Source organism: Lissotriton vulgaris, chromosome 1_1 (assembly GCF_964263255.1).
Source record: "Lissotriton vulgaris chromosome 1_1, aLisVul1.2, whole genome shotgun sequence".
NCBI classification, from domain to species: domain Eukaryota; kingdom Metazoa; phylum Chordata; class Amphibia; order Caudata; family Salamandridae; genus Lissotriton; species Lissotriton vulgaris.
The window spans coordinates 1,447,479,023-1,447,504,139 of record NC_141685.1 but is presented as its reverse complement, the minus strand read 5'-3'; positions in this window follow the sequence as shown (position 1 = coordinate 1,447,504,139).

Below are 25,117 nucleotides of genomic sequence, written 5' to 3'. Positions count from 1 at the left end.
GGTGACGGAGCGGTTCTGTCACCAGCATGCGGCGGCCGCGCGGCCGCCCCACCCCTTTAGCGCTGCGGCGGAATAGCCGCCGCAGGAAAAAGGGTTAATAAACATTAATAAACACAAATTCTTCAGGGAAAGGTATAGGATTATTAGAAATATGTCCATGATCTAAAAACCTAACCTAGTAAAATGTTTCAAAAGTGCGCTTTAGATTTAAAAGGCATGTTTTCCACTTAAGTCTTTTTTTTCTAGACAACTGTTATTATACAACTAAAAATGACTTGATGCATAATAAGAAACTCCTAAAATGGGGAAATGTGACCAACCATATTTCCTCTTTGTACTATTTTTCTTGACCTATTGTTATTTATCGCTGAGACACTTTTTCCTAGAGAAGTTGTATATATTAAATCAAATTCGTGCAACCCTAGCCATTAATCGGCTAGTCAGAACAAAATCTGATAAAATCAAGGTTTTTCCTTCTCTGACAGATTTAGTTCTACTTCTGTCGTAAGATGGGTATAGTACAGTGGAAATACCACATCTTCAATAATGAGACGAAAACTTGTAACCACCCTAAATTTGATCTTTGGTGTCTTTAAAATTGCACATTACCTGAATGAGAAATGCAAAGGGTTCTCTTTGTTGAGTGACTATAAGTTCTAACATCCTCCCCCAGTTGATGAGAACTCTGTTCTGACCAACTGATTTGTGTAACAATATGGCCAACACATTAGAATTTCTCACATAGAAACCCTAGGTGCAGCAAGTTGTGTTAAATACCTCAATATTCAATAGATTGAAAAATTGAAAATATTGAGAAGTCTTAGAGAAACATGATAAACCATTATCCAAATAAACAAACAGATGCTGATGGTAATCAGGTAATGCATTTTAGATTTGTTATAATTGTCATTTAGAAGCAGGACAAGATGATATGAGGAATAAAGACCAAGAGAAATAATTTAGATGTTGCTACAAATATGGGAATAACTGCTGAGAAATTTGCAGGATAGGAGTCTTTGAGAAGATAAAGGCAAAAGACTTGAGAAATATATGCATTTATTTAAGCAATTTGTAGCACCCACATTGAGAACAAAAGAATATCTTGGCATAAGTCTGCTATCAGTATACTTGGTGGCTGACCTTCTTCCCTCATCCTTAAGTAGTTACCGACCACTAGTGGAAGAGAAAATATTGTTTTCGATCTTTCAATGGAGATATAACATGGCAAATATGTTGGAGAAGCAACATTGTCTCTGCCTACAGATATTTCTGGTGTAGTATCAAGTCAATTAGATAAGCAGAATATTGTGCTCCTTGGAAAATACATGATTTTGAGATAGTTGAAAGGTGGCTAGCACCCTTCAGGCTTCTAGAAATGTACATGAGACCATCCACCAATGCACCTACTGAAAATGTCTAATTTTGTGAATTGAAATAATGTTCAGGAAAATAAAAATGTGATGTTTGAATGTTTTATTGTCAGCCAATGGTAATTATTGTGAACTCATTCCTATCAATTGTTTTTGCCTGGACCAGGATTGATTTGCATATTGTTGCTTCTATTCAAACTTGGCATGGTGGGCAAAATAAAATATTGGGCTCCGACATGGACCAGAATAATTACCAGTGGCTGAGATTAATTCTAGCATTCCATGCATCAGTTTTTTTATTTCTGCATTTTGACAGCCTAAGTGTGACGTGTAAGCCTAGTTGAGGGTCCTGAGCTCATTGTACGACAAACTCTACCTGACCTCACTGACAAGGCCTAACTCAGCTAAAACTAGTTTGGGATTGCTTGTCTTCCATTCAAAGAGAACCCGGCCTGGCACTTTTTGCTGGACTGCTCCTACTGGAGTAGGATCAAGACTGATTTGCATATGGCTAGTTCCTATCAGAGGGGGTAAGGTCGGTCAAAATATAATGGGCTGTTATGTGAACCCATTTAAATACCAGTGGCTGAGGTGAATTCATATTTACAACAAGGGGTGGTGAGGGACAGAGTCTCTGAATTAAGCAGAAAGCTCTCACCCAGTCAAGAGATCAGGGCTAGATCCAACACCGTTTTTTAGCTCACTGCACCATCCCAGTTTCAGAACCTGGCTGTATGCAAATTAGTCTGTTCCTGTCCCAGTGCATGATGGGAACAGGGCAAACCAAACTACAAAAGCCAATTCTTACACTGGGAAGGAAACAAGCTCCCGGGGACCGGTTTCTGGCATTACAGCCGTCTTCGGCCCGGTTTGCTTGAATCCTGATGGTGCAATGAGCAAGGGTCTCACATCTGAGAATACCCTTCCACGCTTAGGGTGGACAAAAATATTTACAACAAGGGGTGGTGAGGGACAGAGTCTCTGAATTAAGCAGAAAGCTCTCACCCAGTCAAGAGATCAGGGCTAGATCCAACACCGTTTTTTAGCTCACTGCACCATCCCAGTTTCAGAACCTGGCTGTATGCAAATTAGTCTGTTCCTGTCCCAGTGCATGATGGGAACAGGGCAAACCAAACTACAAAAGCCAATTCTTACACTGGGAAGGAAACAAGCTCCCGGGGACCGGTTTCTGGCATTACAGCCGTCTTCGGCCCGGTTTGCTTGAATCCTGATGGTGCAATGAGCAAGGGTCTCACATCTGAGAATACCCTTCCACGCTTAGGGTGGACAAAAATATTTACAACAAGGGGTGGTGAGGGACAGAGTCTCTGAATTAAGCAGAAAGCTCTCACCCAGTCAAGAGATCAGGGCTAGATCCAACACCGTTTTTTAGCTCACTGCACCATCCCAGTTTCAGAACCTGGCTGTATGCAAATTAGTCTGTTCCTGTCCCAGTGCATGATGGGAACAGGGCAAACCAAACTACAAAAGCCAATTCTTACACTGGGAAGGAAACAAGCTCCCGGGGACCGGTTTCTGGCATTACAGCCGTCTTCGGCCCGGTTTGCTTGAATCCTGATGGTGCAATGAGCAAGGGTCTCACATCTGAGAATACCCTTCCACGCTTAGGGTGGACAAAAATATTTACAACAAGGGGTGGTGAGGGACAGAGTCTCTGAATTAAGCAGAAAGCTCTCACCCAGTCAAGAGATCAGGGCTAGATCCAACACCGTTTTTTAGCTCACTGCACCATCCCAGTTTCAGAACCTGGCTATATGCAAATTAGTCTGTTCCTGTCCCAGTGCATGATGGGAACAGGGCAAACCAAACTACAAAAGCCAATTCTTACACTGGGAAGGAAACAAGCTCCCGGGGACCGGTTTCTGGCATTACAGCCGTCTTCGGCCCGGTTTGCTTGAATCCTGATGGTGCAATGAGCAAGGGTCTCACATCTGAGAATACCCTTCCACGCTTAGGGTGGACAAAAATATTTACAACAAGGGGTGGTGAGGGACAGAGTCTCTGAATTAAGCAGAAAGCTCTCACCCAGTCAAGAGATCAGGGCTAGATCCAACACCGTTTTTTAGCTCACTGCACCATCCCAGTTTCAGAACCTGGCTGTATGCAAATTAGTCTGTTCCTGTCCCAGTGCATGATGGGAACAGGGCAAACCAAACTACAAAAGCCAATTCTTACACTGGGAAGGAAACAAGCTCCCGGGGACCGGTTTCTGGCATTACAGCCGTCTTCGGCCCGGTTTGCTTGAATCCTGATGGTGCAATGAGCAAGGGTCTCACATCTGAGAATACCCTTCCACGCTTAGGGTGGACAAAAATATTTACAACAAGGGGTGGTGAGGGACAGAGTCTCTGAATTAAGCAGAAAGCTCTCACCCAGTCAAGAGATCAGGGCTAGATCCAACACCGTTTTTTAGCTCACTGCACCATCCCAGTTTCAGAACCTGGCTGTATGCAAATTAGTCTGTTCCTGTCCCAGTGCATGATGGGAACAGGGCAAACCAAACTACAAAAGCCAATTCTTACACTGGGAAGGAAACAAGCTCCCGGGGACCGGTTTCTGGCATTACAGCCGTCTTCGGCCCGGTTTGCTTGAATCCTGATGGTGCAATGAGCAAGGGTCTCACATCTGAGAATACCCTTCCACGCTTAGGGTGGACAAAAATATTTACAACAAGGGGTGGTGAGGGACAGAGTCTCTGAATTAAGCAGAAAGCTCTCACCCAGTCAAGAGATCAGGGCTAGATCCAACACCGTTTTTTAGCTCACTGCACCATCCCAGTTTCAGAACCTGGCTGTATGCAAATTAGTCTGTTCCTGTCCCAGTGCATGATGGGAACAGGGCAAACCAAACTACAAAAGCCAATTCTTACACTGGGAAGGAAACAAGCTCCCGGGGACCGGTTTCTGGCATTACAGCCGTCTTCGGCCCGGTTTGCTTGAATCCTGATGGTGCAATGAGCAAGGGTCTCACATCTGAGAATACCCTTCCACGCTTAGGGTGGACAAAAATATTTACAACAAGGGGTGGTGAGGGACAGAGTCTCTGAATTAAGCAGAAAGCTCTCACCCAGTCAAGAGATCAGGGCTAGATCCAACACCGTTTTTTAGCTCACTGCACCATCCCAGTTTCAGAACCTGGCTATATGCAAATTAGTCTGTTCCTGTCCCAGTGCATGATGGGAACAGGGCAAACCAAACTACAAAAGCCAATTCTTACACTGGGAAGGAAACAAGCTCCCGGGGACCGGTTTCTGGCATTACAGCCGTCTTCGGCCCGGTTTGCTTGAATCCTGATGGTGCAATGAGCAAGGGTCTCACATCTGAGAATACCCTTCCACGCTTAGGGTGGACAAAAATATTTACAACAAGGGGTGGTGAGGGACAGAGTCTCTGAATTAAGCAGAAAGCTCTCACCCAGTCAAGAGATCAGGGCTAGATCCAACACCGTTTTTTAGCTCACTGCACCATCCCAGTTTCAGAACCTGGCTGTATGCAAATTAGTCTGTTCCTGTCCCAGTGCATGATGGGAACAGGGCAAACCAAACTACAAAAGCCAATTCTTACACTGGGAAGGAAACAAGCTCCCGGGGACCGGTTTCTGGCATTACAGCCGTCTTCGGCCCGGTTTGCTTGAATCCTGATGGTGCAATGAGCAAGGGTCTCACATCTGAGAATACCCTTCCACGCTTAGGGTGGACAAAAATATTTACAACAAGGGGTGGTGAGGGACAGAGTCTCTGAATTAAGCAGAAAGCTCTCACCCAGTCAAGAGATCAGGGCTAGATCCAACACCGTTTTTTAGCTCACTGCACCATCCCAGTTTCAGAACCTGGCTGTATGCAAATTAGTCTGTTCCTGTCCCAGTGCATGATGGGAACAGGGCAAACCAAACTACAAAAGCCAATTCTTACACTGGGAAGGAAACAAGCTCCCAGGGACCGGTTTCTGGCATTACAGCCGTCTTCGGCCCGGTTTGCTTGAATCCTGATGGTGCAATGAGCAAGGGTCTCACATCTGAGAATACCCTTCCATGCTTAGGGTGGACAAAAATATTTACAACAAGGGGTGGTGAGGGACAGAGTCTCTGAATTAAGCAGAAAGCTCTCACCCAGTCAAGAGATCAGGGCTAGATCCAACACCGTTTTTTAGCTCACTGCACCATCCCAGTTTCAGAACCTGGCTGTATGCAAATTAGTCTGTTCCTGTCCCAGTGCATGATGGGAACAGGGCAAACCAAACTACAAAAGCCAATTCTTACACTGGGAAGGAAACAAGCTCCCGGGGACCGGTTTCTGGCATTACAGCCGTCTTCGGCCCGGTTTGCTTGAATCCTGATGGTGCAATGAGCAAGGGTCTCACATCTGAGAATACCCTTCCACGCTTAGGGTGGACAAAAATATTTACAACAAGGGGTGGTGAGGGACAGAGTCTCTGAATTAAGCAGAAAGCTCTCACCCAGTCAAGAGATCAGGGCTAGATCCAACACCGTTTTTTAGCTCACTGCACCATCCCAGTTTCAGAACCTGGCTGTATGCAAATTAGTCTGTTCCTGTCCCAGTGCATGATGGGAACAGGGCAAACCAAACTACAAAAGCTAATTCTTACACTGGGAAGGAAACAAGCTCCCGGGGACCGGTTTCTGGCATTACAGCCGTCTTCGGCCCGGTTTGCTTGAATCCTGATGGTGCAATGAGCAAGGGTCTCACATCTGAGAATACCCTTCCACGCTTAGGGTGGACAAAAATATTTACAACAAGGGGTGGTGAGGGACAGAGTCTCTGAATTAAGCAGAAAGCTCTCACCCAGTCAAGAGATCAGGGCTAGATCCAACACCGTTTTTTAGCTCACTGCACCATCCCAGTTTCAGAACCTGGCTGTATGCAAATTAGTCTGTTCCTGTCCCAGTGCATGATGGGAACAGGGCAAACCAAACTACAAAAGCCAATTCTTACACTGGGAAGGAAACAAGCTCCCGGGGACCGGTTTCTGGCATTACAGCCGTCTTCGGCCCGGTTTGCTTGAATCCTGATGGTGCAATGAGCAAGGGTCTCACATCTGAGAATACCCTTCCACGCTTAGGGTGGACAAAAATATTTACAACAAGGGGTGGTGAGGGACAGAGTCTCTGAATTAAGCAGAAAGCTCTCACCCAGTCAAGAGATCAGGGCTAGATCCAACACCGTTTTTTAGCTCACTGCACCATCCCAGTTTCAGAACCTGGCTGTATGCAAATTAGTCTGTTCCTGTCCCAGTGCATGATGGGAACAGGGCAAACCAAACTACAAAAGCCAATTCTTACACTGGGAAGGAAACAAGCTCCCGGGGACCGGTTTCTGGCATTACAGCCGTCTTCGGCCCGGTTTGCTTGAATCCTGATGGTGCAATGAGCAAGGGTCTCACATCTGAGAATACCCTTCCACGCTTAGGGTGGACAAAAATATTTACAACAAGGGGTGGTGAGGGACAGAGTCTCTGAATTAAGCAGAAAGCTCTCACCCAGTCAAGAGATCAGGGCTAGATCCAACACCGTTTTTTAGCTCACTGCACCATCCCAGTTTCAGAACCTGGCTGTATGCAAATTAGTCTGTTCCTGTCCCAGTACATGATGGGAACAGGGCAAACCAAACTGAATTCAGGCATTCCATCCATCACTTTTTGTTTTCTTCAGTTAAATTGATATTCCGAATCAACGGATAGAGCCACTATTTTCATGAGATAGTTGAATATATTCTAGAAACTGGTGTCATCAGAACATTTTTCACATTCCATAAAAGCAGATACTTATGATTTACCATTTTATATAAAACTCACATAATACAAGTGCCCTTTTCCTTATTTTCTACTGCCAATATTTCTGGTTAGTATAGATTATTCCACCTAAACAGGACTCCAAAATACCACATGACCACAATATAGTGGGCAAAATTTTTAAATTACAAAAGTATTCTGAGCAAGAATATTCAAGGTACATTTTTCATTATTTGAAAGATTTTGCTGCAGTTGGATTCTGCCTGTTTGTATGTGTTGGAGGTCAATGGGAAAACTGTGCAGTTGCCAACACCACCTTGGGGATAACATGCACCTTCAGCCCCTGCACCTGCAAACGTCCTACCATTCGCTCTTATGAGCAATGTGGCAGTTGGATACTTCTGTTTCTGTGTGTTGGAGGACAAGGGGTAAGCTGTGCTGAGGCCAGCACCGTTGGGAGACTACATGCACTGTCAGCCCCTGCAAACCTCTTACGAAATGCTCTTGGCTGGACAAAGCCTGGGCCAAGGGTGGACTCGTCCACTAACTTCAGAGCTCAGAAGAGGATGGGCTGGGCCTCCCATCTAAGCTGCTGGTTATTTCCTCATTTATCAGAGTATCTGTAAGATTATGGGCAAAAGGAAAGCCAAACAACTGCAATGGGGGAGTGAAATACCCAACAGCCTCATCCCTCATTCCTGATGAGGGCTGCCAAAGTGCTGAGTAAAGAAATTGAATTAACTGAACAACGCCTGTTGTTAGAGGAGGTTAGAATTGGTGCAGATGTAAATGCGGCTCCCCAAATAGATGGTCGCACAAACTCTGCCACAGATTTGAGGGTGGTGGGGGTCACCCATCAGACTGAGCAGTCTTCATTCCAGTACCTGCAGCAGCACTTTAGCTCCCCCTATAGAGCCTGCTGTCAAGAGGAAAAGGGGTTGTGCTAAGAATAATAAGACCACTAAAGGAAATAAGACTGGGAGCTCAGAAGCTATCTCTAAGGATGGCTAATCTAACTATATCGATTATTTGTGCCAAAGACTGGAACATATGTTTTCACTACTGATACAACCATTATTGAGCCGACTGTCCAAGATGGAAGACAGCTTATTATCCCTGATGATGGAACTGGTTACATTCATGCTGGGGTCAAATGGAAAACAAGGGACTTACAGTGACAGGGTGAGGGTCAGTCAGAGGGAACCATGCTCTCGACTATGGCTCCCCGAATCCCAGTGTACAGTCCACTGAGTATAGAGGTGGGGTAAGAAGGAATAAGATACGCTCCTACCAATCACCACAGCTGGACTTTATTGTAACAGCCGTGACAATTGGGCGGAGACCACTAAAACTCAATCCTCCCAAGAGGTGGCTCAAAGACTAGCAATAAGATCAACCCATCCTCAAAATTGGGTACAAAGCCAGGACAATCTCCCCACAACTAGGTCTGTAGCCCAGGGGATAGTGGCTCAAAGACCCCCTGAGGGGTTGGATACTGAGAACAAGGAAAGGCTTGGCGAGAGGGGAATCAGCTGCAGAAGGGGGTAGAGATGACAGAAGGGGGTACATTCATGTTTAAACTGATTTTTTGGAAAGTAGCAGGTTTAAAGCAGAACTGGGGTAACTGATATTGGTTAAGATTAGTGGTAAGCCATGACATTCTTTGTTTCCAAGAAACCTGGGAAATAGACCACATCTTCATGGACGGTAACTGCTCATATCAAACGCTAGATACACACATGGAAGAGGAAATATGGGTGGCTCATTTTATGAAAATATTTGGGGCAGTGGATGAGGTGGTGGTCTCCCCAAAAATCATTAAGCAGGTTGAACCTAAAAGCGGCTTTGACTTCATTCTGGCAGATGTAAGGCATTGGATGGTCCAATGTAGTATAGCAAAGCCCCCAGCCCGGAACTGGTTCCCATAGATTTATATTTAGAAAACTTACATCTCTGGGCCCCACTATTTACTTGCATTTTAATGCCATACGGAAGATGGGACCTCCAGACTCCTTGGAAAAAAACAATAATAATACCAATTTATAAAAATAGGGACAAGACTTTTCCCCAAAATTGTAGACCAATTTCCTCGACCTATGGCACAGCCAAACTTTTGGGGTACCTTTTATTGAATAGATTAAAGGATTGTGCCAGTGAAAGGAATGTCCTGATAGCTGCACAGTTTGGTTTAAAAAAAGGGAAAGGGACCATAGAACAATGCCTCAATTTGAGTCTGATAATTGATACATATACAGCGGCCAAGAATGACCAAATATATTTGGCCATTATGGATCTCTCAACCGTGTTTTATTTTGTCACTCATTCAAAGTTATGGTCAGCTATGGAAGACATGGGTATAGATGAACCCTCTTAAAGATGTACTCACATGCCTCGGCACAAGTCTGGTATGGAAGGGATGGGGAGTGCACTAGGTCCTTTGAGTTCTGGAGGAGCATTAGGCAATGATGCATCCTGGCCCAGTTTTTGTTTTCAATCTATACTAAGGGGGTGGAGGCTGCCCTTTCTGGATTCACTAAAGACGTGCCTTATTTTAATCACTACCCTTACCAATTCTCCTTTATGCAAATGACATTGTGCAAATAGGGAGAACTAGGAAGACACTTCAGAATCTTATAGAGGCCTACACAAAACTTACAAAAAGCTTAGATCTTCATGTAAAGGAAGCAAACCCTTTTGTCTTGGTCACAGGGAACCGTCCGAGGAAACACCCAGTTTTCCACATTGATTTACATAGGGTGGAGATTATGGATACATTCTCCTAGTAAGGGATCCTGTTTGATGGTCAACACACATGGAAGAATATGATAAATAATACAGCCCTTTTATTAGAAAACAGTATTAGGGCTATTTTTTTGTTTCATCAAGAAACTCGGGTCCAAACCTTTTTGGATATAAAAAAAATTGTATGTGGCAAAAGCTATCTCAATTGCTACTTATTGGGCAGAGGTCTTGGGGATGGTGGGCATAGATTCTTTGCAGCTCAAAGAGGACGGCTTTTCTAATAGGGTGGTAGCCCTCCAACGCAGCTACTCTAATTTAAATTGCCATGTTGAACTTGATGCCTCTTACCTGTCGGACATAATGCATTAAGCTCCCATCTTATAGTGGCATTCGATATGGAAGAGGGAGACTGTTAACTTGAATCAGATCATCCTAAGAGATTTTTTAAAGCTGGATTCTCCTCACAAGATTAATTGGCTGCAATACATAAAGTGTGCACTCAGGTCCTTGGGCTCACAGTAACTTTTTGAGAATCCACAGAGCTGCACTCTATTTTCTAAGGCAAGAATTAAGGAAGCTTTTTTATTACAGGCAGCCAGAGAGCGAAGGAAGGTTAACTACACCAAAGTTATTGTGAAGATGTACCAATTGTTCCCTCCCATCACTCATGATGTACATTCTTATTTAGACACAATCTCTAACCTTCAGCACCATTTTATTTTAGTGAGTTTCTGCCTAAATTATATTCCATTGATATTGGGTTATCCAAGTAACGCTCACTCTGATGGAGATCTGACAATATGTCCCTGTGAAGGATTGTCTTCCGAAACTCATCTATACATATAATTTTTCTGTCATTTTTATACTATTCAAAGGCAAACATTTATTCTTCCGCTTCTGCATAAATATAGTTTTAGGCAATATCAGCTAGCCTTATATTGTAGTCAATCACTTGCAGATCTATTTGTTTGTTACTCTCTGGCATCATTCCTCTGGTCATTACTGAACTGTAGGAGATCCCTTATAAATAGTGATGTATGATAAGTACGGCATTCTAAATGACTTTAGCGAATCCTTAACATGAATTATTAAATGCTTTTGTGGTATTTCTTATTAATAACATTATTATCCTTTTATATCATTTAATTTTTAACTCAAAACTTAAACTATTAATTCGTATAAATATATAATGTATTATGTTTTTCCTTGCACTTTATATGCTATGTATACATAGCCAAATAAATAACTTTGACTGACTGACTGAATGACTTTGAGATTTAAAATGTAATTTACTATAACATATTTTGTGTTATTTTTTTTACTGCACTGTATTATATTTTTGTTTTATTACCAATCTGATGGTAAAATGTTTATTTCATTTATTTTCAAAACGATATTGTAATGTACAACTTTTTGGGATTGTTAGGGGATTGGGTGGGTAGTGTCTTTTTAAAATATATATTAATGTTAATAGAGTAACATGTGAATTACTTATGTTTTTGGGTTGCTAGTTATTTGTTGAAATATTGTTCATTCTTTAATTATTTAAAATAATTTATTTTTGGGCAGCGGTATGTATTCTGGGATTGGGCAGACAGTGTTCTAATTAATATACATAAATTGATATTAGTTGATTAAAATATTAATTATGTCATTTTGTTAAACTGGAAATTATTTGGTATGTTTAATTTAAACCATATTTTGTTGTAAAACAATTATTTACATGTTTATCTTGTGGGGTGCATTTTGGTAGGGACAAGTAATGTTATTATTACGGTGTATATATGTATTAATTATTTATTTTTTACATTTGTAATGTTTGACATTTGTGAGCAAACTATTTTCTTGCATGTGTTGAAATTTTACAATTAAGAGGAATGTGCGCCACAACTCTTTCAGAGTTCTTTCATCCCGTTCTTCGCCCCTTCTGCTCCTCTTATTTTCCTTCCACTTATTTGGTATTCTGCCCAGTTCCTTCTCCTATAATCCACAGCTCCATTCTCCTGGAATTCTTTATTTTGTGCTCACATCTTCAGCCCGAGCGACACCTGAAAGATTTTTCTGCCCTTGTGGCTTCTTCTCACTTGGGGTCTCATTTTGGAAGGCATTAGTTGTCCAGTGAAGGTTTATCCTGGATGGCACTGTGGCTACTGGATTAGGTCACCCCTAACCAGCTTCCAGCCCACCATAACCAGCTACGGGAGGTGCAATACAGAGCTAACCAAGACAGGGTACAAGAGGCTGGGGGCTAAAGTCTTTAATATATCTCATATATCTCATATAACTCGTGTTGAGGAGCTTGAGCCATTCAGTCCCAACCCCTTCTCAAGCACCTGACACCACTGTCAATATGCCTTTACAAATTATACCACAGTCATGACTTAAGACCTCTGTACACATGAAAGCACTATGGACACTTTAGATTTTGAAAAAGAGTCTACAATCACTTCTATGAAATCCTCTATAGTACACTGACTGCACCTCCAACTATTGGACTGAAAGGTTCAGCAAAGGTTTAACTAAGGCAATTTGGGATGAATGAAACTTCTTAGACAATCAATTTAACTCTGAACAAAAAGCGACCCTACTGCAGGGAGTTGGTTCGCTAGAGAGGAGTCTTCAGCATTGACCATCCTGCCACAGCCATTAAGACTGTCACACCATATGCTACCTCACTGGTTGGAAAGAGGAATTCAGGTAAAACACTGCTAATCTGGTTTAAGTCAGTGGACATGGCATGATTACAGCGCAGAAGGAAAATGAGGTACGTAAAAAATTGGGAAAATGTCTTATGTTTTGATAGTCTGAATTGTAATGCGCAAGGGCGTAACTTCAAGGGGGTGTTTGGGTTGTGACACCCTAAAAATAAATGCATTCATGGCTTGTTAGTTAGTGCTGGAATGCCCATGGGTAGCCATACACTTTATAAATGCTACTTCTTCTTCTTCTTCTTCTTCATCTTCTTCTGGTGGGCCTGAGTCAGGTCTGCTATATATGTGGCACTTTTTTTGTTGTCATCTCAGTATCATTCATAGGTTTTAAGTTGTTCATTTTTTTAATCAGGAACTTAAAGGTATAGTAACAGCTTTACAAAAAAAGTAGTATATCTACACAGTTAGAAGGCCTCCTTGAATGGATGCAAATTTAGCTGTGCTAGATATCAGTTTCCAAACACATTATTGACAATCAAACATCCAAAAGTTGAAGGGATGAATTCTTGCAAATAATCTAATCACTGGCAATCCCTTGAATTAGCATTCCAAACCATTGGTTTTTGTCCTCTGTGCCAGTCCAGACGGAGGGCTTGATTTAGGGTTTGGCAGAAGGAGTAAAAGCGGACAGTGTGGCAGAGAAATTTACATCTGTCACTCAGTTTTTACCCCACCAGTCACATTTAAAGATGACCGCCAGCTTCTTGGACATCTATATACATTGTCAGGAATAGGAGTGAACTTAACTCGAGTAATTTTGTGTAGGTAATTACATACATTTACTGCAAAATAACACGAAATTATGCATAATTAGCCAAAAAGCATCTTGCACACAAAGAATGACCCAAATAATGCATTCAAGTAAAACTTTAACTGAAAAATGTAATTTTTAGTTGATTTCCAGTTGCTCACATTCAAAACACTGCAGCTTGAATTTGGCTTTGAAGGTTTGTACTCAAAAGTTAACCGAGCGGCCCTCTTGGGTTTAAAATCTACCTGAAATGCTAGTTATTCACCCACATAAAAGGAACTGCTGCTTGTGTTCTGAACATTGACGTTTGTTTTGATATTGGTAGTTTTGCATTTCAAAATTAACTGAACAGTTTAGATTAAAAAAATACCAGAAATGCAGCTCAAGTTAAACATTCACCCATATGGTACATATCATGTTAAAATGTCTCCCTGAAATAACATGATATAGCATAATTTCATAAACCTGGTCATTTCACATTAAGTTTACTATGCAAAATTACCAGAATTATGCAAATTACTCCAGTCTAATTATAATTCTGCCCAGCCCTAGTCAGTAACAGGCATTAGGGCAGCTCCTGTTAATGTAGGAAAAGTTTAATGGACAGCTCTGTCAAACATGATAGCTGGGCAGAGATTGTTTTTAAAAGAAAAAATGCATTACTCCCACACCATGGGAACTTTTTCTCCCAATGTGTGGGAGTAATTTTTCCTTTTTTACTGTCACTCACCACCAGGATATACCTGGCAGTGAAGGAGAGAAAAAAGAATGCCATTCCACTGCCCACTCCAAAGGCACCTATGTATCAGGTCTTTGGAAAAAGTTTTAAAGCAATGGAGTTAATTCAAACTCTGACTTGCAGTCCCCCGGACCAAACTTTGAGTTTGGAGGTGATGTTGCAATGGGGTACCTGACCTGACTCCAAACTCTAAATTAGTCCCAGAGGTCCACCTAATGCAAATCAGTACTGTCCCTATTCCACTGGTGAATACTCCATTCCGAAACTTGATCTTCTCACTCACCCTGCTGCACACTGCTTTTTTTGTTGGGAAATTTGAGATTTACACCGTTGTGCACTCTTAGAACACAATTGCTGATGAACATCTCTTTTAACAAACCTTTGGCATTCAATAATTCTAGCAGTACCTCCAGAAATCCACATGCACTAAAACCTCAGAAACAAGCTAGACAAAATACCTGCAAACTGCCCAACGCTTAGTCAAGATTCATAGGGCACGCTGAAGGTGGATCTGAGGTGTTGGTGTTTAACCACGACTAGCCTTTAGATACTGCTAGAATTTAAATTCTTTCTCATTGTCTGAGACATCTGACACAGAGAGTGACAGCAAAGCTCACTACTAACATGTATAGGGAGTGGCTAGTTAATCTGCAAAGAACACAGGAACATCTAAGTGAAGATCTTTCCTGTTCATCTACAAAGCTGGGCAAAGTATGAACTAAAGCTAGATCGGACGGAGCACTGGGGCCAAAGGGCCTACCAGAGTACTTGAACAAAAAGATCATTCATTTCTGTACAAAACAGTTAGTTAACTTGTTTGAATACAGTATACGAAGCTGAACCATACCCGAATCTTGGCGCAATGCAAAAATTCAGCCGATACATAGGACTGGCTTCAGATCAGCCTCATACAACTATAGGCTGATTACTCTAACGGATACTGAGGCTAAGGTGCACATGCATCATTGGAAATTGCGGTCGCAAAGGGGCAGATTTGCAGAATCTGCCCCTTTGCGACCGCAATGTTTGCATTTGGGATGCATCATATAGGGACTCCACCATGAACAACTTAGAGATTATATATAGTTATATGTGGCAGGAAGTGTTATAGAGGTGGCGGCTGGTCGTACAACAACCTTCAAATTTCTATGGGTAAAACCTATAAATATCTGGGGTTTTACATCGATTCAAGAGGCTCTTTATTAAAACATCGTAGTCAAATTGACATGAAAGCCCTGGCACTTCAAGTCAGTCTCTCCAAACTTGCTAAAAAAAGTGACTAGACCTTGCTTAGTGTCAATGCTGAAGATAATGCGGGACAAGATAGGTCCCACCTTGTCGTACGGTTATGAGATCTCTTTGGGCAAGATTAGTATTACAGTCAACCAACATGTGACTTAAATCTACACAAAGTGCTACGGCTACCAAAAACCTTATCCACTGCCTAGATTCACCTGGAGTTTTGTCTTGTAAATTACTCTTTACAAAGTGTGGGGGCCTTTCTTAACCTGTGCCACAAGTTAAGGCAGGCTAGTGCGGGCTCACTCGAGTCCCTGTTAGGGACTGACATCAGCATCAGCAATCATGCTGGATCACACAATCGATTTTTTAATGAATGCCTGCTATAATTATCAGCAAGTGAACTGTAGGCTCTCAACCCAAGTAAGGAAGCCTTTAAATTAAGCACCAAGAAGTGAACTCAAGTGTGCTCCAGTTTATCCGACAGAGAGATTTTAGCTAAACAAAACACACCTGGGCAGTAATTAAATCTAATCAGTTGGCACCACCTTTGCCTCACCTTGTGTGCACATAATCTATACATTTAAAACAGAGATTTCTGGCACTTAGGCTGAGTGAGTTGCATTTTTTAAAACATATTCCTACCTGTCGGCATACCTCAGGCGAGGTGGTGTGTAGGGGCTGTGGACAATCAGAGCAATCTCTGCTACATGTGGTATGCCTCTGCCCAGCACTGTTGGACTTGCGTAGATCAGAACTGAGGCCTGAGTGGAACAAACTTGGACTACGGACCTGCCAGCAGCTTCCCCACAACCCCCCAGCAGCTGACCCGCACCAAACGGGAATTCTACCAGGTGGCACAATTCCCCCATGTGATAGGGTGTGCTGACTGCATGCATGTCCCCATCTGTCCTCCATCAGCCACCGAATACATATTCCGCAACCGGAAGTCATATCATTCTAGTAATGTGCAGGTCGTGTGCAATGCTAAGTACATCATTACGGACCTTGTAGCCCAAATCCCCGGGAGCACACACGACGCTTACATATTCCGTCACTGTGGCATCCACAGGCGCCTGATCAACTGTGAATTTGGAGAGGGACACCTACTAGGTACATATTGATGCATCATCGTTCACTCCATCCCCACATGTATCATTGCATTCATGCTGATGACCATTCTCTCCCCATCCTGCAGGTGACAGTGCTTACGCATTGCGTGAGTATCTACTCACTCCCTACCTCAACCCAGCAACACCGCAAGAGCATCGCTACAACAGAGCACACATCAGCACAAGGAATGTGGTGGAGCGTACATTCGGCATCCTCAAGAGTCGCTTCTGAATACTGCAGAAGACTGGAGGTGCCTTGCAGTACGACCCAGTGACCTGCTGCCAGATCATAGCTGTCTGTGCCATCCTGCACAACATTGCCACCCGTGGGGGGATACCCATAGAGGTGGACAGAGAGGATGAACTACGTGCACAGCAAACCCACAGCAAACCCCCCCAACACCAACAGGCGCATGTGCCCAACACAGCAGAAGGGCAACGGAGGCGGACATACATCACACAGCATCATTTCTGAGACAGGTAAGAGAGTGCCTTGACAATATGATCTGGTTTGGAAGGGTTTAATGGTCATGAACACCTGACTGGTGCTGAAATATGTAACTCAAACATGATGCAGCTGCAGTCGAAGTTAAACTAAAATTGTCCCTTGTCAACACGGGTGATGCTTGTGGCACTATAGTTGGCCCATGGTTACGTCACCATGGATAGTGAGACTTTGCCACATCTCTACTTGCGTTTTCCACGTACCCCCAGTCTCCTGTCCCGTGACTCCTCCGTATCTCCACGATGGGTGTCAGTGGCTGTTGCACTGCGCACACTGCACCTCCTCCCGCTGGTCTCCGGCAGGGAGACGCTGCTCACACTGGAGGCTGCCTCACTCCCCTCATCCACTCCCACACTGCTGACACTGGCTGATCCAGACTGCAGATGCTCCACTGCAGTGGTCACTCTCTCAAGGGCCTTTGCCACAACCCCACAATAATGCCCTAGGTCCACTTGCAGGGACACGGACCTGCGGGACAGCACAGCTGTGCTGTTGTACAGCTTAGTGATGGCCTTATTGGTTGAATTTACAGCAAGCATGATCTGCCTGTGCCTCCGGCGCTCACTTTGTTGGCCTGTGATTACGGCACATGTCAGTTCCTGCAGGCAAAGCTTGATCTCATTGTTGCCCGCAGCTATGGCTGTGGTGTGCTCATGCACAGCGTCAGTCATGTTTCCTAATTTGTTACACAGTTTTGTCATGGTGAGTTTCATTGCACCAATGTGTCTCCCCGGCAGGCGCTGGACACGCAGCATCCGGGTCTCAACTACTCCGTACCCTTCGGACGTGTCCACTGGTCTTGCTGCTGCCCTACCCAGGGGCACAGCCCTCTGTCCGACACGCTGACGTGCTGCTGTTTGGGTGGTTGGAGTGACGACAGGCTGGCGTGGGACATTTTGGGCTGTTGTACTCTGCTCCGACTCCATCTCGTGCAGGGAGGGAACATCTGCCCTGCGGCTCTGCGGAATTGTACGCACTGGTGGTGTCTTTGCCCGCATGGATGGCGGTGGTGGTGTCTTTGCCCGCATGGATGGCGGTGGTGGTGGTGGTGTCTTTGTCCGCATGGATGGCGGTGGTGGAGGTGGTGTCTTTGGTGGTGGTGAAGGGGAGGACATGGCTTCATGTCCCTGTGAGCACTCCGCATCGGACACCACTGGTGTCTCAGAGATGACTAGGCGGCCACTGTCGTCTGATTCCATGGGGGATGCATCTGTGTGTGAAACAGTGCATAGTTAATATTTAGTTATTGTATGTGGATATTGCATTATTGTCTCTATATAAAGCACATTTTTGGACAGACATTTGGCCCTTTGCTGCTGTTTTCATTTTCATTCACCTCTGGGGTCAGACATGCACTCATTCATGCATTGACTACTACTCCCATGGTGCAACACTGTGGTGAGGGTATGTGTTTTAGGCATGGCTACATGTGCACTGGGTCTGGCATGGGGGAGTTGGCAGGGATTGACTACACTCTGCATTGCTACACTGCCATGCATTTTACCTTGTCCTCCTTCTGCAGCACCTGAGGTGTCCAGTTGTGTGACCCCCACAACAGCTTTCGGTTCTATAGTAGACTCCACTAGGTCCTCCAGGGCAGTGTTCGGTGTCACATTGGATGTGCCCTCACCTGTGCCTGCAGCATCCTCTGAGCGATCCTCTCCTTGGCCCTTTTACGCAGGTCATACCAGCGTTTTTTAAAATCGTCAATGCTGCAGTGGGTGACTCCGCAGGCATTGACCTTGTCCTTGATGCGCAGCCACATCTTTCTTTTTTCCGCCTCTGGCACCTTCGGCGACAGCTTCCCAAAAAGTTTGTCATTATTGCTGGTTACACACTCAATCAGGATTTCGAGTTCCGTATCTGAGAACTTGCGCTTTCTCTTCCTGTGTGTGTCCTTTCCCTGCTGGGGGGCCTCCTTCTCCATCTTGACCTGCTTGCCTCGTCCTGGTTGCTGCTGATTCAGTCTGGCTCCTCAGCTCCTGTGCTCTGCCTCCTCCGCTGAGCTCCTCGGGCACTGAATGGAGCATGGGCGGTCCTACTTCCTGGTTGTGATGTCATCAGCCTGCTTCCGATGCGTCGCGTATTTTTACCGATTTCGCAATTACCGAATTCGCAATTACCGAATTCGCAAATACCGGATTCACTAATACCGAATCGGTATTTGCTAATTCGGTATTTGCTAGTCTCGCTCACGTACTTTCGCTATATGATACCGATTTTTACTGAATCGGTAATTAATACCGATTTCATTGATGCATCGCGGTTTGCATGTCCTTAATAGCGATTCCTTATTTTTCGCTATTAAGGACATGGAATACAGAATTTTGATGCATATGCCCCTATGCAGTTTAACAGCACTCTCCCATTCTGTTTACGTTGAGTGGGTGAGGTATGTGAATCCACACACATGTTTTGTGCTGTGATGGTTGGCATGCTGATAACTTCATGCAAGCTGCAGGACCAGACACCACTATTCCTAAAGGGAAGGAAAAAGAACTATTCGTTATGCATAATTTTGAGAGATGTATGGTACTTGCAGATCCAAAAGTCAAGACATGAAAACAGAATGTAGTGTGTCTTTGATATAAAAAGGTAGAAGAAATCCCTAAAAGAAATGGACCTGTGGAAATTTTCAATAGCATGACTAGGCATGGCTGAAATCTATGTTATATCATGTATGATTAACAGTGTACTGCACATTGATAAATGTAAGCTGTTGAATAGAATTTATAAAAAGAAAGGTCAGGTTAGACACACACAAGATCGAACAGTATCTAAACAGTGATGCCCAGTCCTTCTGCTCGAGGTGTACTAAAGACATTTTAGGATTTTATCAATTACAACATTGCAAATTATCTTTGAGTAACATTTGCTTCCACTAATCCTACTGCAATTCTTAAATGTATTGTGAAGAGTAAAAGTACGATACAAGTATGGTAAAGTGAAAATTAATATATTGTCCGCTACTCCAGACACTATTGCTTAAAACACTGGAAGAAAAGGGGCTGGCACATATGAAGAAAAGAAAAGAGTTTATTAAGTATGGTTGAAAACATATTCTCAGTAACTGAAAAGCAAAAAAAGGAAATATAGCCATACCAAATAGGACAATGTTCATGTTTAAATGATGCATTTATTGTTCTTTAATTCTAATTCGACTTGTTGATTTGTAGATTGTTAACAACTGCTTTCTATCTCGGCAATGTGAATATAACGACTTTAAGTTTCTGAAAAGTGTTTATTTTTCTTTGTATGCAGTTTCTTGTACTACCACAAATAATTGTTCTCGACAACATTTTCCCCATCCAGCTATAGCAATGCTTTTAAGTTTAAGTGGATTCCTGAGATCTACGTAAAAACTATCAGCACCCTGAGGAGCTTTTTTTGTACAACCACTAGATCAGGCCCCCGCCCAGTGTGCGATAAGCCGAATGGCAAAGGCAAATGGTATACGAAGGGATGCAGTCGAAAAAAAACAGCCCTGTTTGTGGCAGTTAAAAGTAAATCCCTCCCTAGGATCCAGCTAGCAAGGAAGGAGTACAAGAAGGTAGCGACCGATGCCAAAAAAGAATGGGAAGAGCAGCATTGGCAAGACTTAAAAACAGCTATTCTAGAGAAGGATGCTAGCAGATTTTGGAACCTCATCGGATCTAAGACACGATCTGGTAGCGAATCAATTACATGTAACCACCCAAGCCATATTTGGCATGATCATTTCTCGAAACTTTATTCCTCTACTGAGGATGCTTCGTGGGAAGGTACGTTAATTGATCGTTGATCAAGTAGGGGGGACCAAATCAGCTATCTTTTTCGGAAACGGAAGTGGAAGCCGCCATTCGGCGCATGGTTCCAGCAAAGGCGGCAGGCCCAGATGGCATCCCCGGGGATCTCCTTCGGGCAGAACCCAAGGAATGGGCGAAAATGATTACCATTCTAATCAATGCCATCGATAAAGGTTCCCCAGCCCCAGATTCCTGGAAGGGAGCAGAGGTCGTCCTTATCTATAAAAAGGGCGCTAGGGACGACCCTGCTAACTATCGCCCAATAAGCCTAATCGATTTAGTCCAAAAGGTTGTTGGGATGGTGGTGTTGGAGAGGATCATGGAATGGTCTGATGAAAACAGGATCCTCTCCGACTACCAGGCAGGTTTCAAGGCAGGCACAGGGACAATCGAGCAGGCATTCAGGCTAATCCTTCTTTACTGGAAGGTAGTACTGATAGGCAAGGGCAGTCTTTACCTCGCATTTATAGATCTAAAGACTGCCTTTGACCTGGTCCCTTGGGGGCGTCTATGGCAGGTACTGGCTGAACAGGGGGTCCCAAAGAACATCTTAAATCTCCTGATGCGTCTTCATGAGGGTAACTATGTTCAAATAAGGGGCCCTCAAGGACAGAAAACTGACAGAATATTGGTGAAAAGGGGTGTCTGTCAGGGCTGTGTCCTAGCCCCCACCCTATTCTCATTATATGTGAACGGGGTGGTTGAGCATTTACAGCGAATTCCATCTGATGCACCTGCCCTGGCAGGGGAAAAAATCCCCACCCTCTTGTTTGTCGATGATACCGTCCTTATTTCCAAGACTCCAGTAGGCCTGCAGAGTCTACTAGACAGTTTTCAGCTGTTTTGTAACAATAGAGGGTTGGTCATCAATTCTGAAAAAACAAAGTACCTGGTGTTGAATCCCCCGAAGAACTTAAGGACTCCACCTGTACTGAATTCTGTACCACTAGAGAGGGTTATCATGTTTGATAACTTGGGCATCAGCATTTCTGACACTATGCTTTGGAATAGCCACATACAAAAAATGCTCCTGAACCACAAGAGGGTAATGGGGGCAATATTTAGAGAGCACAAACCTCAACAAGTAGGCCCATTGCTCCTGCAATTGATATATATATATAATGCCAGAGTAGTAAGTTCAGCCCTTTTTGGTGCTGAACTCTGGGGTTTTTCCAATTTCGATCAAATCACGAAATCAGAAAATACATTCTTAAAAGAACTTATGAGGTTGCCCCCAAGGACCCCCACTAGACCATTGCTGCAGGAACTTGGCCAGACTGCGACCCCTACTGTTGTGGGCCCGTTATGGGGGATCCCAGAATTGGCAGGGTATGCAGCAGGGCTTAATGAATTATTGAGCATGGCTGGATGGCATAGGATCAAATGGTTAAGGGATTTGAAAACGCTGCTGTATGACCTTGTTCTTAAAGAAGCGTGGATAAACAGAACCGCTCCACCAAAAGCAGAACTCAAGAGAGCCTATTGGTCCTGGGTTTGCACTAGGGTCCTTCTTGATCTCACATCTGGCAGGTTATCTGAGGAGTGCAAAAACAAAAGTTGATGGACAGAATGCAGAACAATGTCATACATTCACCCCAGTACAGAGATCTGGGCCTAAATCCTTCGTTTTTTGCACTCCACACCACCCCAGTTCATACATGGCCATATGCAAATCAGCCTTGATCATGTGCCTCATGGGAACAGTCCAGCCCGAACTGCCAAGCCGTGTCTTTCCTGGACCGGAATCAAGCATCCTAGGACCGGTTTCTGGCTTTCAGCCATCATCAGCCAGGATAGCTTAACTCCAGTGGTGTGGAGAGCACTGGAGTTCATCATCAGCCCGGATAGCTTGACTCCAGTGGTGTGGAGAGCACAGGTTATCTGAGGAGTTCATGCAACATAAAAGTTCCACCTGCTATGAACAATATCTAGATGTCATCCAAAAACCCTATGACCGAGCTTTGTTCTTTGCATTCAGGGTTGGCTCGCTTCCCACTCGCAACATGACAGCCCGATGGAAGGCCCCCTATCAGACACCAGCCACCTGCCCGAACTGCGAGGCAAATCTAGAATCAATAGCACACATCATGTTCATATGCCCAGCCTATAGAGCACCGGGGGACTGTTGGCTCAAGCCACTCTGTAGGGAGCTGGGTACTCGCAGTCACCTTGCAGGGTTACGCATTTTAAGATCTGATGCACGAGCATTGTATGCATGTTGTTTGGCCAAATTCCTGAGCTGGGCCTGGAACATCAGAACGATATCATTGAAAGCTATTCTATGATTATGGATGCTGCTATGAGTTATCTGCACTTTAGAAACTGTACCTTTTTCTATTCCATGCCCTGAGTCATTTGCACTTTAGTAATTGTACCTATTTTTATTGTACATAGTATAAACAACGTTTTAGTCTTATTTTTAATCATTTGTTATTATATGGACTATGGTGAACTTTCCTTACTCAGTCATTAACGGCCACATGCATCATTGTTGCCGTTTGCGATTTCTTAATTGCGAAAATTAAGGAATCGCAATTAAGAAATCGCAAACGGCTATGCACCAAGAAATTACAATTTTTTTTGCAATTTCTTAAATTTCCTTAATTGCGATTCACAATTTGCGAATCGCAATTAACGAATCCCTTCCCATTGATTCCTATGGGTATAGAGGCCCATAGGAATGAATGGGAAGTCATTTTCAATTTGCGATTCGCAATTTGCGAATCGCAAATTGAAAATGCAATTTCAAGGGTGCGGGGGGGTCCAAACGACCCCCCCCTGCACTCCTGAAATATAAATTTAAGTGCGTTTTTCACACACACATGTCCCAAGGGCATGTGTGTGTGTAATATGAAACTTTTAAAAAATGCACTTTTGTGCATTTTTGAAAGTTTTCACAAATTACCATGAAGGTCAACTTCACTGTGTGAGAAAATGTTTTGTGCTCTTAATTACATAGCTTTTTTAACTTGTATACTGAAGCTTTTAAGATATGTTTTTTATTGAAATAAAGCTAATATGACTGACTGACTGACTGATTCATCTTTATATCATATCCCATTGTTTTCGGGATGGGATTCCTGGATTGTAGGGTCTTGAAGAGCATTTTTTTAATAATTGTTCACTGGTAGGAAAATGTTTTTCTCAATCAGGCTGAGGGCCTAATTTAGATCTTGGCGAATGGGATACTTTGTCACAAACATGACGGATGTCCCGTCTGCCTATTAAAAGTGAATTATAGTCTGTAACAGTTGTAATGCGGAAGACAGGATATCTGTCACATCTGTGATGGTGTAGCCCATTCCACAATCTCTAAATCAGGCTCCGGTTGTTGATATACAATTGATGAATACCTTCGGGGGACGTGTTTTGCTGTGAAATTGATGCTGTCAGACTTGGGTGCCGGTTTTAACATGATTGATACCAAAAGCATTGACATCGTTCATCGTGGTTACGTTAACAAGGAACCGAAAGGGGGAGCTTCCGGGGCATCATTTAGGGGCAGCGATTGCCCCCTTAGGATCAGAGCTTATGCCAGGCCGTGGCTACATAAGGAGGTCAGCTTTGAAGCTTCCAGCAGAGAGAGTTAGCTTTTCTCTACGCGAAAGCAAGGCGACCTCATTGCCCGTAGAGCAGCCAGGCAAAATGTCACTTCATCAAGTGTGACAGCACTGCATTACAAACGCTGTGATCAAGAAACTCTGGCAGCTGATTTTTTGAAAGCTTTCCTTTATTTTTATTTTATTTTTTCTGTTTTTGTACCTTTGTGGTTGCTTCTGATTTTATAGTTTTAAAAGGAAATGTAGACCAGCACTTCTTCAGCGTCCAAAGTTGTGTTATGTCACCTTCAGCGTGCCCTCAGAGGGCAAAGAGGAAGTTATCAGGCCCGGGACCGCCAATATTTTTTTGTTTACATGAAATCAGTTCAGTCGAATGATTCCTGCCAAATTATTTTTGTGGCATTTACATCGCGAGTTTTAAAAGAGTTTGGACAGGAAATTGAATTGTGCAACTTAGTACTGGTAGCAGAATAGTCAGTGGATATGTATTTAAAACATTTATTTTCCCATTTTTACAAACAGCTTATTCTTCACGCAAAATCTGTGCACATAGAAGTGAAAAATGTGTACTACTCTAAACGGCAAAATAATCACTTATGATTTAGATTTAAGCGGTTTTACAGCGAGATACCAATATATTGGTGTCGGCAGTAGGAATACATTATAGATATCTTCTACAAACTTCAAGATCTAGATCAAATAATAGTCAAATACTAGCATTATCGATTCATGAATATTGGATGCTAGCAAATAACAGCAAGACATTTTGTGCCTCAGCTGAGTGTGAAATATATGAAAAAAGTATATTAAGTAATTTACAGTTTTTGATTGGTAG